This window comes from Macrotis lagotis, chromosome 1 (assembly GCF_037893015.1).
Source record: "Macrotis lagotis isolate mMagLag1 chromosome 1, bilby.v1.9.chrom.fasta, whole genome shotgun sequence".
NCBI lineage: Eukaryota > Metazoa > Chordata > Mammalia > Peramelemorphia > Peramelidae > Macrotis > Macrotis lagotis.
The window spans coordinates 450,120,935-450,139,623 of NC_133658.1; the positions used below are offsets into that span (position 1 = coordinate 450,120,935).

At 36.9% G+C, this 18,689-nt stretch overlaps 1 protein-coding gene and 1 long non-coding RNA gene across 5 annotated transcripts in view; one reads left to right on the forward strand and one right to left on the reverse strand.

Moving 5' to 3' along the window:
* SAMD4A (sterile alpha motif domain containing 4A) overlaps positions 1-18,689 on the reverse strand; it is a 313,807-nt gene that overhangs the window by 193,076 nt on the left and 102,042 nt on the right. The gene's annotated exons all lie outside the window — the stretch shown is intronic.
* LOC141506576 (uncharacterized) lies at positions 9,049-18,654 on the forward strand. Its single transcript, XR_012473919.1, has 3 exons — positions 9,049-9,263; positions 14,661-14,814; positions 17,789-18,654. It is a non-coding gene; the product is annotated as an uncharacterized LOC141506576 (long non-coding RNA).

The following is an 18,689-nucleotide window of genomic DNA, read 5'->3' on the forward strand; positions in this document are numbered from 1 at the left end:
GATCCATGTAGGCCCCCATACTGACTTAGAAAACCACAAATTAGTATTATCTATATTTTACTGTGTTTATTTTATTATGTACATTTTAAACCAATTCAACCTGCTCTTGCTTGAGGTCACTAATTTGATACCTCTGGTTTAGATAACATTTGAGAAGGATTTAAGAGTTGTGTTAATTGTACAAGTAGAGAGAAGGGACATGATGCAAGAGATATTTTTGGGGGGCTTGTCAAGGGGGTTAAGTGACTTACTTGCTCAGGGTCACACAACTGGGTAATTAACAAGTGTCTGAGACCACATTTGAACTCAGGTCCTCTTGACTTCAAGGGCCAGTGTTCTATCCACTGTGCCATCTAGCTTCCCCAAGATGCAAGAGATACTGAGATAAAGTGTACAAGAATTAATAACTGATTGGAAATGACAGGGTGAGAGAAAGGGAAGAGTTGATGATAATTAAGGTTTCAAACCTGGATAATTGGAAATGATGGATGACTAATGTTCTCAACACAAATAGGCAAATTTGATTTATGAAAAGATGGCAATTAATTTCATATTGGCAATAGAGAGTTGGCAATGCAAGCCAGGAGAGAGATTTGGGATAGGTACATAAATAATAGGATCATCAATCCAGATATGAAAGGAATAAGAGACTATCAAACTCAATCTCTCATTTTAGAGATGAGAAAGATGAGATTCAGGGAGGCTTAATGAAGAAATAAGTCAACAAATAATTATGAAGAATTAACTATAAGAAGTTCACATTCTAGTACAGGATACAACATACAAATACAAGACATATGTATGTGTGCTCACATATACACATACATGCAGGTACACATGTATATACTGTGCATGTGTATATAGGTGTATATATATGAGTGTATACATATATCTCATATACACATGTCATATGCTCATGCAAAAAGATGACAGATGGAATGTAATCTCTGAAGGAAGGGACCAATATTAAGGAGCATCTGAAAAGTTTTCTTCCTCTAGAAGATGAGACTTTATCTTTCACAGAAGCGTGAAGGTAGAAACAAAGGAGAGAATTTCAGGAATGAGAGATAGGTAGTGAAAATGCTTGGATTCAAGAGATGGAAAATCATCAGCAAGAAACAGAGTATCAGGGTCACTGGATAATCAAGCTTGTATAAAGAAAACTGGAAAGGTAGGAGAGGGTCATTTTTATGAGTTTTAAAAATCAAATAGAGATTGTATATTTGATCCTGGAGATAACTGGGAGACACTGTAATTTATTGAAGGTTAGGGGAGTAAGGTGACATGATAATATCAGTCATTTAGGAAGAATATCTGGGTAGTTGAATGGAAGATAAACTAGGAAAAGACTTAAGGCAAGGGAGATCAAAAGGCAGGCTATTCCAATAGTATAAATGTGAGGTGTTAGGATCTGCAGCAGGGTAGTGACAATGTCAGAGGAATAAAGGAGAAATGTATGAAAGATGTGAAGGTAGACATGTCAGGACTTGGCAACTGATTGAATATGGAGAATGGATAATGAAAGAGTATGGAATTGAGGATGACACCTAGTTTAAGTGAGAAGATAATGGCACCCTCTACAATACTAGTGTGACAGAGCTGAAGGTTAACAAGCTCAGTTTTGCAGTTTATGATGTCATTAGGACACCCAGTTTGAGATACAAGACTGAAGGTCAAGAAAGAGGTCAGATATCTTGTTCAAGGTTGTAGGAGAGAAGCTAAATAACTTTCCCAGTATTGCACAGGTAGTATCAAAAATGGAATGTGAAGAATCCAGGTCCTCTCATACCAGAGCCAGGTACTTAATAATCTCTTCACTGGGACCATTATCAGTTTTACAGTACTTACAATTCAACTTTTTAGTAATCATCTCATTGAAACTGTTACAACAATGCAGTTACATAATTACATGTATATTATAATTCTACTCACTTCACTCTGCATCAGTTCAAATAATCTCACATTTCTCTAAATTTGTCATATTCATCATTTACTACTACATAATATCTCATTATATGTCTGTATATTATGAAGGCATACATATACATGAATATATGCTATATATTTTTTTTAGAAAATCATTTACCCATTGATGGTTCTGTAGCCTGTCATTAACATTAAACATATTACAAGGGAAGGAGCAGGCTGTGGGAGAAGATAGGAATTCAAGGAGGAAATTCCTAGGCTTCAGTATGGATAGAATTTCAAAGGGGAAGTCCCTGGCCTGTAGAGCAGATTGGATTACAAGCCAGTGGAAGCTGGGGGTTGCTGACTGACCCCTGTCATGTAGGCAGCTAAAGTATAGAGGTTTCTTTGTTTCATTCAAAAGTGCACTGGTGACCTAGGCAATTCTCCCTGATTTTATGAGAAATTCAGAATTAAAGAGGAGGAAACAGCAGGCTGAATAAAATTTAGAAATTGTTCAGGGCTTTTAAGGATCCCAAACTATACCCAACAGTTTAACCCAAATGTTTTCTTAATGGTATTAGAACTATTATTCTCTAAATGAATTTAATTACTCCTCAGCCCCGCATGGAGATGATCATACCCTTGGTTTCATCATAACCCACAAATGATCCATCTTTATGACCCAGAACTCTAAAATTTCTTCATCTATACAAAATCTCCTACATTTTTCCTTCTTTCCTTGCACCTCACTCCTCACTGTTTTTTATCTTCACTGCAATTTCTAATCACTCCAACCATTTTTACTATTCCTTTACATCACCTCTACTCTAACCTTACTTTTTTCCCTTGGAAATCAAGGGTCATCCCTCATCCCTTCTTCTCTTGTCCTTAAGTCCATCTCTGATGCAGAAATAGACTTCCGGATAAAGACCAATCTTTCAATATTTACCTTTGAATTCCCCACCTCTGTTCTCTTCTCATAAATGCCTTCTGTCTATTTCTCTGTTTCAGTCTGTTGGCTTGTTTGTTTTTCTCTTGCTTGCTCTCTCCTTCTCCTCTCTCAATGTCTATTGGTGACTTATCCCTGTGAACTACTAACATGCCCGTTTCCCCTATCCTTTATAAAGATAAAATTAAAAAAAAACTTTTCATGATATCATACCATCCCCTTAAACTTCTGTCCTATTATCTCTTCTACCTTATTCAACAAAACCCTCAGGAAAATCCTATAATCATTGTCTTTATTTCCTCTCCTTATTCTTATCTCAATTCTCAATTTGGCTTCTGACTTCAGCTCTCAACACAAACTTCCTTCTCCATTCTGCAAACGAATGACGCAAATTTTATCCTTTTTTGACCTGTTATATTGGACCAGGTTCTCCTCCTGGATGCTCTCATCTTCATGAGAGCATGAATATCACCACTAACAATGGTAAATTGTTTTTAAAACCCCCTATTAAACCAACTTCTTTTTCTTCTATCATTAACTTCCTGGGAATTGTTCATGGGCTCAGTGAAATGAAGGAAAGATCTGCTATTGGTGACATGTAGATTTATACTCTCTCATAAATTCTGGAATTCCTATCTGGGGCATCTGCCCAAGCTAGATCAGTATTTTACCACCTTTGTGGTCTAAGAAAAATCACTTCTAGGATTTTAACTCTAGGCCTCAATTTCCTCATCTCTAAAAATGTAGTTGGAATATATGAGCTTAAAACTCCTTTCAATTATAAAATATTTTTTCTTTAACTGTTCAGGAAATTTTATTCTTTATTGGTTAAGATTCCTCCTCCTTTTGCAATATCCAATTTCAATAGCTTTACCAATGCAGCCTATTGATTTAGATGCTTATGGTCTAGGTCTTCCACCACAGAATAAAAAAAGAGGAATCTACTAAATCTGTGGCCTTTGTGGCATAGCCAAGTAGAGGGAAATGTACCCATGATGGGGTCAGTTGCTGTTTTACTAGAGTCTCGAATGTCCATGGACATCTACCATTAATTTCCAGGATGCAAAGGGAGTATATAAATCTCACATTAGCAACTATGTCCTTACTTTCTCTATTGAAGAGACTATAGCATTGGCTGCAAGGTACTAATATTTCTCCTAAGTCTTCAATAGACAACAAGGTCATAAAATCATTTTTTAATCCTTTAGTCTTAGTCCTTCAGTAAGAGAGCAAGCTATACTCTTAGCTCAGCAGATGAGTAATTAAAACTTTGGAGAAGGTAGAGGGCTTGGAATCAAACCCTGAACTTACTACCCAATTGATTTCCCCAGGTCTCCATCTCCTTATCTGTAAATGAGGGAGCTGGTTTAAATTGGCTCTGAATCTCCTTCCAGCTATGAATTTATGATCCTAGTTCCTTCTTATAATCTATCAGAACCTAATCGCTGAAAAAAAAAAACAGTGGATCAAGAATAAGAAACCCCTAAGCTTGATTTCACTTCAGTCACTGATTAGTGTAGTAGTAAACAAATGATTTAACTTTTTCAGACCTCATTTTTAATACTTGCTTCTAGAAAAATCATATAGCAATCCATTCCAACCTCAAAGATGCAGGAATAATAAGCAACACTCAAAATCCAATAAATATAATATTTAGAAAAGTTATATAATTGATCATCTATATTCTTCTTCTGATGCTGACATTAACAATATGGTAGCTCATTTAATCTGTCTGGGCCTCCATTTCCTCATCAACAAAATGAAAGGGCATTGGACCCCTCTTGGGGGTTTTAGAAAAAAATACAGCATGGACATCTAAGGTAAAACTTGACTAAATTTATTATAAATTCACATTTAAATGACATCTTACATAGGGTATCCCCCATCAGCTTTCAGAGTCAAAAGGGAAAATTCTGAATCCTCAAAACACTTTGTAGGCATTCTCATTTCACACACACACACACACACACACACACACACACACACACACACACATTTAGGTTTTTGCAAGGCAAACGGGGTTAAGTGGCTTGCCCAAGGCCACACAGCTAAGTTAAGTGTCTGACACTGGATTTGAACCCAGGTACTCCTGACTCCGGGACCGGTGCTTTATCCACTATGCCACCAAGCTGTCCCTTCTCATTTGATATATTAAAATAATAGAATAAAGTTACTGGGTTGTGTTGTTGAGTCTTTCCAGTTATGTCTGACTCTTCACAACCCTTTTTGATGTTTATTTGCTTGTTTGTTTACTGGCAAAGATACTGTAATGGTTTACCATTTCCTTTTCTAGCTCATTTTATAGATGAGGAACTTGCTCAAGATCATAAAGATAGTAAATATGTGAGAACAAATGTGAACCCAGGTCTTTCTGACTCAAGGTCCAGTACTCTATCCACTGAGCCACCTAGCTGCCTTAATAGAATAAGATAGGTGATGAAATTATTACTATACTTATTTTTACAGATGTGGAAACTCATAAAGGTAAAGGGCCTTGCCCAAAATAACATTGGTAGTAATTTACAGAGACAAGCATTCTCTCAGCATTATGATTCCATTACAGCAGTAAAATGTAAAGTTGGAGTCACTGTTCTAATACAGTATAATTTCACTGGATCATAGAAATTTAAAATGAAAAAATCTTAGGAATCATCTTATTTGGGAGTTCTTAACCTTTTTTGTGTCATGAATCCTTGTAGAGCTCTACTCAGAATACTTTTTAAAAATTCATAATTGTTTGAAATGTTAAATTTGTTAGAGGGAAAAAAAGATTTAATTCTCCCCCTCCTCAAACTAAGTCACTGAAATCTATCCATTAAACTGCTTTTTAAGAACTTTTGATTATAGTCTAACCTTTTCATTTTACAGAAGAAACCATAGAAGCCCTGGAAAATGTGGTAACTAAAGTCATACAGGTAGTAAATTGCAGAGTCAGAATTTGATCTTTGTTCCTCTGACTTGGTATACAGTATTGATTTCAGTTTGCTATGCTGAGTTTAACCACATTCCCCTTCAAATGTGCTCCCTTGAGTACAGCTAAGAGGAACAACCATGTCGTATGACATAGCTAACTAAATGAAACCTATGGATGCAGCTTGTGGCCATGGAAATGAGTAAGTAGCAAATAAATTATTTGAACCCATTACCCATGTGTCTAATAAGTTCCAAAAGGGTTCAGATAAATTTACAGAAAATAGATCCAAAATGTTTTATAAGGGAAGCTAGGGTTATATATGGGAAGTAGATTACTGTTTGAACTTGACTTTATGGAAGAAAACCAGATCACAAAAAATTCCTTGGTTCTACTTTCTGTCAAAGACAGAATACCCTAGTAGTATTGGACCAGAGGTCCAATTTAATATAGTATATTTTATGTTTTAATAGCTTACTTTAACAGCATTGTGACCTAAACAACTGGCTCTCCAGAATCAGATTAAAAAAACAGATATCCAGTATTTGACTGGATAATATGAGGATAGGATTTTAGAAGAAATATAGCATAGATATAAGGTAATATTTGACTAAATTTAGTATATAAATACAAAAGAGACTCCCCTCCCCCCCACGTTACTCTATATTCTGGCTCTAAGATGTAAGGAACCAAAAGAAAACAGGCAGTCCACTAGGAACAGAAGAATACTGACATAATCAATAGAAAAAAGTTTACTTCAAAAAATTAAGTTCTGTGACTAATTAATTAGCCTTAATTATCTTATAAAAAACTAATCACAAAAATTCAAAACCACAAACCTCTGATTGGAAGAAGTAGAAATGTACTCAAATTTTAAGTTCAATATAAATCATTCAATTCAGCTTATGAAAAGTGGGCACAAGTCCTATTTTTAAAGACATCGGTAAATAGGTAATTTGAAGGTATTTCTGTTCAAAAACTGTAAATAAACTAGAAGCTTTTTCCCTCTTTCTTAAGTAAATGATTTGTTCTCATCTATCTACCCAGAATATTCAAAATGTCTAAAGCAATTATTTGGAAAAATGAGTTGTTCCCTTGTGATCAATGTGTCATTTCCCACTACTGATAGCATCCCATAGATCTATGCTGCTTTTTATTTTTCTTTCTGTTTAGGTCCTCTTAAATAGTTCTAGAACAGTTTTCTCTAGATTTTACCACCAAGGTAGAGCAACTGACCTGGGTTGCCCCAATAGTAAACTGCTTTTAAGTTTAATAATTTAGGGCAACTAAGTGGTGGGTGCAGTGTATAGAGTACCAGCCTTGGAGTCAGAAGGACCTGAGTTCAAATCCAACCTCAGGCACACAATAATTACCTAGTTGTGCAACCTTGGACAAGTAACTTAACCCCATTGCCCTGCAAAAAAGTAATTTGATCTCCTTATAGACATTGAGAAGAGGGGAAAAACTTTTCTGATTGAAAACAAGCTATGCCAGTGAGAACTCTGGGGCAACTGTAACTAGTGCGAAGATTTCAAATGAAAATGTCAGAAAAGCTGGCAAAAGACTTCTCTTGAACAATGGTGGGTAAAGATAGATCTTCTAAGTCAGAGAACTGGCCAATCATCTATCTCCTATATAGCTCATTTAGGTGGCACACATTAGTTTAACAGGGGCCATCTCATTTAGCATGCCTATAGCTCCTTGACTCTTTCTGGCCGACTACATGTGCTTGCTCAGTTCTAAAGGACTTGATGATTTGGTATAATGCAGGAAATCCTGAGTGGACCCTTGATCTAACCCTAGATCCTTCACACACACACACACACACACACACACACACAAACACACACACACACACACCCCTTTGGTGGTTCCTATGGCAAGGGGGGTGAGGAGAGGCAGGATCGAAAGGGAGGGAGCTGAATTAGTTAAAAAGGAAAGAAAACTTTTAGCTCATTCTTCTCTCCAGTTCTCCCATGTGACAAGTAATTATCTTTCACCTGATAAAGGGGTAGGATGGGGTTATACCCTCTATTCTGAAAGTATCACACCACATTCATCCATGCAGTTTTCTTGGCAAAGAAAAATCACTTGAGTGGTTTTCCATTTCCTTCTCCACTAGAGAAGATGTTAAATGACTTGCTCAGTATCACTTAACTACACAATGTATGAAGCTGAATTTGAACTGAGGTCTTCATGTCTCCAGGCCCAGTACTATATTCACTGAAGCACCTACCTATCTTCTAGGCATTTGTGAGTACAAGACAATTAAAATAGGGGCATGGCTAGGCAAGATAAGCCAGGGCTACAAGGTTCCTGGCTATCTTTTCAATTTTTCAATTTCTTTTCAGATTGCAGGTGACCAAAGAGCAATCACAAGAAGAATATGTCTAGCCCAAAGGACAGTATTGTGAATTTAAGAAGTGAGGAGATCCTGGGTTATTAAAGAAGATGACATCTCTATATCTGCTGTAGTGTTTCTGAGAGATGATCCCTGGTCAGAGGATGAACTGAAACCCTAGCTTTGTTTGCCAAAAGTCATTTGTTGTTTGTTGTTAAGTCTTTTTTCAGTTATATCTGACCCTTTGTAACCCTTTTTGGGGTTTTCTTGGCAAAGATAGAGTGGTTTGCTATTTCCCTCTCTAGCTCATTTTATAATGAGGAACCTGAGGCAAACAGGAAAACTCATTTTGCTGAGTTCTAATTTGACCTTCAGCTAGAAGTTTCTGGGCAAGTCACTTAAGTCTGACTCTATGCTTGACACTTTATTCACCAAAAGCCTATAGAGAGAAATTCAAAACAAAGGTGAAATGTAAAATGTTTCTTTGGTAGTCCTAAAAAATGCTTGATTTTTTAAAGAGTTTTAAATATCTACCTCCTAAGTAAGTATAATAGAAGTTATGTTATTACTGCTATTTAACTTACTTTTTTCCTATCAATGCAAGCATGCCTTTTGTGTTTAGCATTGCTTTTGTGTAGAGGAAAAAACTGCCCTGTAGGTAATCTATACTGTAAATTAAATGTTTGGGGAAACTTTAAATATGATCTAAATCTAAGATTTAAGTAATTTCCCTTGGAATTCCAGGGTACAGGTATAAAAAGTCAAAGAATGTGGGGTGGGTGGGGGAGAAAATCTTTGTACAGGTCAGTCAGGTTCCTCATGTTAGAACCCAATCTCTGTGTGTGAATTACAGAACTGAGATAACTTAATGGGGATGGGGGGCGATGGGGGGGGGGGACAGAGAGAGAGAGAGAGAGAGAGAGAGAGAGAGAGAGAGAGAGAGAGCGCACACTATCCTAAATCCAGTGTGTTCTTACTGTTAAAGTTCTATTCCATAGATCACTGCCACTATACCTTCTTTTTGTTTCTGAGCTCCACATTACTCCAAGTCTCAGTAAAAGACTAAGAAAACAATTCAGACTTGTCCACCTAAACATCAGATTTCATCAATTCAGTTCAACTCAACAAGTATATATTGTACATTTCATGGAACTGTAAGTATACTGGGAGACTATGATGTGCCAAATACAAAACTATGATGTGCCAAATACAAAACAGAATGTTATAAGGGGCAAAGGACAGTCACAGAAAAAGTGCCCTAGGAAAATCTGAAGGCCATGTTTAATCAGGCAGTTTTGATGACTACTACTTTATAGCATTATCCAACTGGCAGGGGTATGAAGAAGAGAAATCAGCAGAGAATTCATATTAGAGGTGGCACCAAAGCTGAGTTTTAAGGGAAGGAAAGGTTTTCAAAAGCCAGATGTGAGGAGGAAGTGCAATTGAGACACTATGGGGTGGGGGAAGAGTCAACCTGGGAAAATAGAAGGAGCTGAGAGAGAGCAGAATAAGAGAGAGCACAGTTTGACCAGAAGAGAGAATATTATATAAAGAAAATCAAGATGAAATTAATCTAGAAAAGCAGATTGGGACCACAATTGTAGTGTATTTTAGAAACCAATATAAAGTACACAAGAAATCCAACTTAATATAAGAGGGAAAATGAACAACTACTACATATTTATTATTTAGTTGTTTTTAGTCATGTCAACATTTTGTGACTTCTTTTAAGGTTTTCCTTGGCAAATACTGGAGTGGTTTGCCATGTTCTTCTCCAAGTCATTTTATAGATGAGAAAATAAGCCAAACAGGGTTAAGTGACTTGCCCTGGGTCCCACAACTAATAACTATCTATGGACTCAGGTAGATGAGTCATCTTGACTCTAAGTCCAGCACTCTCCCCATCATGCCAAACTGCCCCATTATTCATACTGGGCGGGGGTGGGGGGGGAGAGAATGAATGCTACAAAATTATAATAAAGACTAAGCATAGCTCAAAGAAAGAAATATGAGAAAACACTTTTACCTCACTCTTTGAAGAAATGAAAGGTCTATAAGAGACATATCATTCATAAATTTTCAGACCTTTTTAATGTATTGATCAACTTTGTTGATTTTTCTTTTTCCTTAAAAATACTGCTTTCAGCAGAACCAAGAGAACATTGTATACACAAACAACAATATTGCTATAAGAAAATTCTGAATGACTGAATCATCTTTAATATTATAAATACCCAAATTAACTACAAAGGACATATGAAGAAAGATGTTATCTATATTCAGAAAAAGAACAGATAAACAGAAGTATGTATGGAGGGAAGAAGGAGAAAAGGCAGAAGAGGAAAGAAAAAAAAGGCAAAAAAGTTACATGATGACTTCATTCAAAAGGAATAGTAAATTGTACATAATAGAGTTGCAGTTTCATATATAATCTTTTTTTTACTATTCTATTATGTTATAGAAATGTTTGCTTTATTTCTTAAGTTCAGAATAAAATAAATTCATAAAAGTGTTTAAAATACTACTTTTATATGGATTGGCTCTCTGTAAGGGGGAAAGGAATACTAGGGAAATTATGATGAAGCAAAAAACCCACAAAAGACCTTAAAAAAGTAAACAAACAAAAATATGATAGGTTTTGTGTGTGTGTGTGTGTGTCTGTGTATGCATATATGAAGAGGTTTGAGGAGAAAAATGATCTGTTTTGAAGATGTTGATTTAAATTGCTACATAATAGCTAATATTTTTATAATACTTTTATAACGTTTTGCAAAGTGCTTTGCAAATATTAGTTCATTTTTCCTTACAATAATCTTGAATAATTATTCCAGTAATTATAGATGAGGAAGCAGATAGGTGGCATAGTGTGGCTAGAGTGTTGAGTTTGGAGTCAGGGAGACTTGAATCAGGTCAACTCTGGCTTAACATACTAGATGTGTGACCTAGAGCAAGTTATTTAACCCTCACCTGCTTCACTTTCCTCATCTATGCAATGAAAAGAAAATAGCAGCCTACTATACTAACCAAGAAAACACCAAAATGGAATCATGAAAAGTTAGACATGACTGAAACAACTGAAAAACCACAAAAAGATGAGGAAACTGAGGAAAATGGTGGTTATGTGACTTGCTAGGATCACACAACCAGTCAGACAAGATTTTAACTCAGGTTTTCTGAGTGTCCAATGCTGTATCACTGGGCAGTATGAGACAGAAATGTAGTTAGAAATGACAGACTGGACAGGAAAGGAAAGGGAAAAGACTGCAGCTGCATGCATACACACATACATACATGTAATATGAAGTATTTGCATGCTTATACATGTATGTAGATGTACACAATGCATTTCCACTTAATAGTAATCTGCTATGTTTTACATCTATCTATCTATTTCTATGTGTGTGTTTGTAACTTCTTGGTGGTCATGGTAATGAATGGATTAAAGAAAGAACAATAAGAATAATAGGATTTCATAAGAGTAGTAATCACAAAAGCAAGATTGCTACATTTTTTTTTAACTGTAAGGGAATAGGAATAAAGTTATATGATTGTAACTCTAAAAATATGCTTTCTTTTTTACAGAGAGCCAGAAATAAATTTGTCTTTTTGGTGACTGTTTCCTTTGGTTTTCATAAGTACTATTCAAAAATGAAAAACCTGTCCCATTTGGAAGATTTTCAAATACTATTTTTGCTTCTGAACATTTGGTCAAAAGAAAAAAAAAGTTACAGACCAAGTCTTAGTTCTAATCTATGGTTTTGGGGAAAAGGTATTTGCTTAACTAAATTAACCAGACTTTGTTTCAAAACAATTTGCTTTTAGAAATGGGGGGAGCTACATTTTGAAGTTACCTTCAGAAATCTAGTAAGTTCCTAAATGTGAACTGGAATAAGATAAAACAATCAGTTTTGTCAGCATGAAATCAAACTATGACTTGCTTAAGAACAAAGATCAACATCAATGCCAAATTAGAAGAAAAAAGTCAATATCATGCAAATAAATCATCCTACTTAAATAACCTATCACTGAAAAATGGGAAATGGCTAAATGTAAAAAGAAGCTTAACTGACATAAAGATAAATAGGTCACAATAGTAAGGAGGTCAAAAGAGCTGAGAAATTTACTCACTCTATGGACATTTAATCTTTTTTACATGTTAGCCAAGGGTTCACACTGGTTTGGAATATAAACTCAAGTTTACAACAGATGAGAATGACAGATAAGTAATATCTTACAAAGCAACAAAATGCAGTAGAAAGAGAAATAAGTCTGAACAAAAGATGGACAATCTAAATGCAGCACTAATACCCATCAAATACTTTATTTATTTGTTTGTTTGTTTATTTATTTTTAAGTTTTTTCAAGGCAAATGGGGTTAAGTGGCTTGCCCAAGGCCACATAGCTAGGTAATTAAGTGGCTGAGACCGGATTTGAACTCAGGTACTCCTGACTCCAGGGCTGGTGCTCTATCCACTGCACCACCTAGCCGCCCCTAACCCATCAAATACTTTAAAAAAAACTAGAGAAAATTCTTCAGCATGATGAATACATTGTCTCTGGAGAATTTATGAGAGAAGATGGACTTGAATGCCATTGTATGAAAAGCTTTGAATGGGTTTTGATATATATCAAAAGGAAAACCCATGGGTATGAGGACATGATCAGTCAACCAGCAAGTATGCATGCCAGACATTGTTCTAGAACTACCCTCAAAGAGCTTGTGTTCTACTAGATGAAATGTAAACCACATAAATGAGTATATACAGACTATATGCGAGATAATTTAGGGAGGGAGAGCATTGGAGTTGGAGGAATCCTTAAGTTGTGAAGGGAAGAAAAAAATCTAAGAGCTAAGTATCTTAGATATCAGATATAGTTAGTAAGAAGGCATTGAGAGATGAAAGTATATGTTAGCTATATGGTATTGTGGAAAGAAGGGCAGGGTGAATAGAATGCTTGGCCTAGAGGCAGAAAAACTCTTTCTCCTGAGTTCAAATCTGACCTCAGACACCTAGTAGCTGTGGGAAAGTCACTTAATCCTGTTGGTCTCACCTTCTTTATCTGTAAAATGAACAGAAGAAGTAAATGGCAAACTACACAAATATCTTTGCCAAAAAAATCTCCAAATGGGGTCATGAAGAGTTGAATGTGACTAAAAATGATTGGCTCTGATACCATAGGACTTGAACTTAAATCTTGCCAGTGATACTTACTCTGTGACTCAGTTCCTTCATATGTAAAATGAGTTTGACTAGATGGCCTTACAGGTGCAGGTCTATAACCCTATGATATTACTTATAAACTTCTGCTTATAAATGAGCTCATATTCTAAAGCTTATAAATGAGCTTACATTCTAGGTTTTTTTTTGCTTTGTTTTGTTTTGTTTTTGCAAGGCAATGGGGTTAAGTGGCTTGCCGAAGGCCACTCAGCTAGGTAATTATTAAGTGTCTGATGTCCCATTTGAACTCAGGTACTCCTGATTCCAGGGCCGGTGCTCTATCCACTGCACCACCTAGCTGCCCCTATAAGCTGACATTCTAAAATAGTCCTTGAATACCATCGTACTATAAGAAATGATGAGCAAGATAATTTTAGAAAAATCTGGACTTAACATGAAATGATGCAGAGTGAAGTGAGCAGAAGCAAGAGGACACCATACATAATATTGTACAATAATCAACTATGAATGACAACTATCCTCAGTAGGAAAATGATCCAAGACAATCCCAAAGGATTTATGATGAACAATGCTATCTGTCTCTAAAGAAACAGACTACAGCATAGTATTTTATATTTTTTTCGTTTCTTTCTTTTTTCTCTCTTTCTCTTTCTTAGACTACAGACTGAAGCATAGTATTTTACATTTTTTCATTTTTCTGTCTTTCTACCTTTCACAAAATGACTAATATGGAAATATGTTTTATATGATTGCACATGTATAACCTATATCATATTGTGTACTTTTATTGAAGGGGGAGGGGAGAGGAAGAGGAATAGAATTTGGAATTCAAAAAAATTTTTAAATGAAGTTAAAATTGTTTTTATATGTAACTGGGGAAAAATCAAATATTATTAAAAAATAAAACAACACTTGGCTGCCATATGTCCTCTTACTTGTCAAGATCAAATATGTTCTGGCAGAGGTTGTTTCTAGGTTTTTACAAATCAAAGAAAAGTTATTTATAAAGTGCTTTTTAATGTATAAATAGAAGAAATAGAAGAGCAAGAAAAATGCATTTTCAAGGAGTTTACAGCCTAATAGGGAGAGATCTCCTTGTTGTAGAAAACATTTTATGTTAAATTTCTTTTTACCTTTATCCATTTTCCATTTTCTTATCAACAATTTAAGTTACAACTGGTTCTTCAGTGTACCAAAATAAAAATATTTCTTAATGTATATAACAACAACAACAATAATAATAATAACATTTGTCTTTCATTTTCAAAGAAGACCACAGCATTAGAAAGGTGATGCCACGGCAAGCACATGAATTGGATTTGAGTGAGGGTTGGGGCTGTGCTAAGTCACCAGTCTCACTTTCTTCTCCAGAATCATCTGAATCCAGTGGCCAGATGAATCAGGACAACTGCAGACAGCCCTGGATGCAGGGCAATCAAGGTTAAGTGACTTGCCCAAGGTCACACAGCTAATAAGTGTCAAGTGTCTGAGGCTGAATTTGAACTCCCATCCTCCTGAATCCAAGGTCAGTGCTCTATCACTGTGCTACCTAACTGCCCTCCATTTACATAAAAGATTGCTGAGTCACCATCAGCTATACTGTGGGTTGTTGTTTTCCTTTCAGAAACAAATGAAGAGAGGGTTGGCCTCAAAGTCAGGAAGACCTGGACTCCCTCCTTTCGTATTTCTCCACTACCACATACTATATTTTCTCTCTCCTTTCACTCTGACTCTGCTGTAGGGTAGCTAAGTGGTGCAGCAGACAGATCCCTGGCCCTGGGGCCAAGAGGGCCCGAGCCCACATAACACCCCTTAGGCCCAGCAACCACCTGGCCCTGTGGTCCTAGACAGGCCATCCAATCCCAGCTCCTTGCAAGAAATAAAAAAGAAAATGTGTTATATTTGACCACTCTCCCCCACAGTCCACCCTCTCCTCCATCACTCACATCCCCTCTTTCCCCCGTCCCCCTTCTCTCCTTCTTACTCTAGATGTCTATACCCCATTGAGTATATATGCTGTTTCCTCTCTGAGCCACCTCTGATGAGATCGAAGTTTCCCTCATTCCCGCTCACCTTACCCACTTCCATATCATTGCAATAGCTCGTTGTAATAAAAAAATCTTATATGAAATATCTTAGCTTATTCCACCTTTCCTTTCTCTTATTCCCATTACATTTCCCTTTTAGCCATTGACTCCATTTTTACAATATATTATATCTTCAAATCCAGCTCTCTCCTGTGCTCCATCTATAAAAGCTCCTTCTACCTGCTCTATTAAATGAGATGTTTCTCATGAGTATTATCAGTATCACTTTTCTATGCAGGAATACATGCAGTTCATCATCAATAAGTCCCTCATATTTTCCCCTTCTCCTTCAATCTCTATGCTTCACCTGAGTCCTGTATTTGAAGATCAAACTTTCTGTTCAGGTCTGGCCATTTCAACAGGAACATTTGAAATTACCCTGGTTCATTGAAAATCTATCATTTCCCTGGAAGAGAATGTTCAGTTTTGCTGGGCAGTTGATTATCGGTTGCATTCTGAGCTCTTTTGCCTTCCAGAATATTATATTCCAAGCCTTACAAGCCTTTAATGTAGCTGCTGCTAAATCCTGTGTGATCCTGACTGCAGCTCCATGATATTTGAATTGTGTCCTTCTGGCTGCTTGTAATATTTTCTCTTTGACTTGGAAGCTCTGGAACTTGGCTACAATATTCCTGGGGGTTGTTTTTTTGGATCTCTTTCTTGGGGAGATTGGTAGATTCTCTCCATTTCTATTTTGCCCTTTGCTTCTAGGATATCAGGGCAATTTTCCTGTAGTAATTCTTTGAAAATGATGTCAAGGCTCTTTTCCTGATCATGACTTTCAGGTATTCCAATAATTTTTAAATTATATTTCCTAAATCTGTTTTCCATATCAGTTGTTTTTTCAATGAGATGTTTCATATTTTCTTCTAATTTTTCATTCTTTTGGTTTTGAAGTATTGAGTCCTGATTTCTCATAAATTCAGCAATGTCCCTGAGTTCTATTCTTTGTCTGAAGGATTTGTTCTCCTCAGAGAACTTTCTTATCTCTTTTTCCATCTGGCCAATTCTGCTTTTTAAAGCATTCTTCTCCTTAATAACTTTTTGAACTGTTTTATCCATTTGACCTCAGCTGAGTTTTAACATGTTATTTTCTTCAGAATTTTTTGGATCTCCTTGACCAAGTTGTTGACTTCACTTTCATGTTTTTTTTCCCTGCATCTCTCATTTCTTTTCACAGTTTTTCTTCTATCTCCCTCATTTGATTTTCAAAGTCTTTTTTGAGCTCTGTCATAGCCTGAGCCCAATTTCTGTTTTTCTTGGAGTCTTTAGATGCAGGAGCTTGTGCTTCCTCATCTTCACACTGAGTATTTTGATCTTTCTTGGCCTCATAGGCAAAGTATTTCTCAATGGTGTTCCTCTTGTTTCTCATTTTACTCATTTTCCCAGCTGGAGCCTGTTTTTGGGGTGCTTCCTGAGCTTTTGGGACACTCCCACAAGAATCTCAATGTGTGAGGCTCTGTCCTCCCTCCTGGTCTGTGAATGATCATAAGCAACCCCCTCTGCCACTGGGCTGAGGTAGGGGGGAGCTTGCTGTTCTATGGGGGGGCCTAGACTGCGATCAGGATCTGAATGTGGTCAGAACTCCAGTGTCCTGTTCCAGGGGCAGAGGACAGAGATCTGCAGTCTGTCTCTTCACTCCCCTCCCTCAGATCAATGGGCTCATGCCCTGGGGGCTCCTGCTTACCGGCTCTGCCTGCTTCTGTTTCCTTCATCTGGACTGCTTTGGCCAAGCTGCTTGCTGTGTGCCCTGAGAGCTGGGCTTCAGTGCTTGCTCTGGCAGAGGTCCCCCCCCCCCACTGTTCCCCCAGGTTGTTCCCGGTGTTCCCCAAGGCGTAGATCTGGAAACTCCCCCGCTGCTGTGAGCCACAGCTTCCAGCGCCCTGGGGCTGCCTCTCGGAGGCTGAAGTTCTTTCACTCTGGTGGGCCACCCCTCTAGCAGGCTGCCCCTCCAACCCCGGGAGCAGAGCCTTTCTACTCTTTTCCAGGTTACCTTGAGTAGGAGAACTGCCTCACTGGGTCCCTCTGTGGGTTCTGTCTCTTGAAAATTGAATTAGAGTCTTTAGTTTATAAATTTTATGAGAGAGCACCCAAGACAGGATCCACTCTTGTTGCCATCTTGGCTCTGGCTGCCAAGCTGGATCAGGGATAATCTTTTTAAAAGATCTTTAATACCCAGTAATTAGCATAGTATCTGGAACAGAGTAGGTGCTTGATAAAAGTTTGTTGCCTTGACTACAATTTTACTACAATCTAACCTCACTTTCTGTGGGTTAGGGGGAGTAGCTCAAGCAAGGTTTGAGATTGTCTCCCCTATACCACATGGGCTAGAAGTAACATGGGCCGCTCACAGATCTCAACCTACTATGATCAATGTAAAAACTTTGACCTTCTCTATATTTTCCAATTTAGGCTTACATTTGCCCATCCTAGGCAGCAAGGTGACCACTTACTCTAGGAGACTCATCATATTGTTTACTGACTTAAGTACATTACCTGATTCCGTCTTCCTATCACCAACCAAGTAAGAAATACTTTTATTTAATGCCTCGTTGTTTCTTTTTTTTTTTCTGGCTAGATTTTCATTATTTCTATTCTTTTTTTTAGAGGAGGGATTGTGGGGCAATGGGATTAAGTGACTTGTCCAAGGTCATACAGTTATTAAGCATCAAGTGCATGAGACCAGATTTGAACTCAGGATTTGTGCTCTATCCACTATGCCCTTATATTTCTATTCTTTTTTGATGGTGTTTTCCACATTCCTCAAAATGTAGTGCTAACTTAAAAACTACCTAGAAATCATGCTTGTGGTTTTCAAGGAATTCTGATGAATCTCTTGCTCACTATTTCTTAAAACTTAGTATGTCCACAGTGAAAATCATCATCATTATCTTGAAAGTAGCTTCTTAACTTCTTTGCCTCTACCAGTGACCTCATCATTCTCCCAATCCCCAAGTTTTTTATCTTGTTGTCATTTTCTAGTTCCCATTTTGTTTCATTTCCCCTTATGTAATCAGTTTGCTACATTTTTTCCCCTGAAATAACTTTTATCATCATTTAATCTACTGACACTACTGCCATCCTAATTCAGTCCCTTTTCACCTCACTTTAGGTAGGATTTTTTTCTGCTATTCCATCTCACATTCCACTAATGTCTTATTAAAAAGTCAATTTCATATGGTGGGAAAATCATTGATCTAGGGATCAGAAGTGGATTCTACTGAAACTTTCTACATATTTTTGCTTTTCTTCACTCCTTTTCATTCATGTCCAACTCTTCAAAATCCTATTTGAGATTTTCATGGAAAGATAA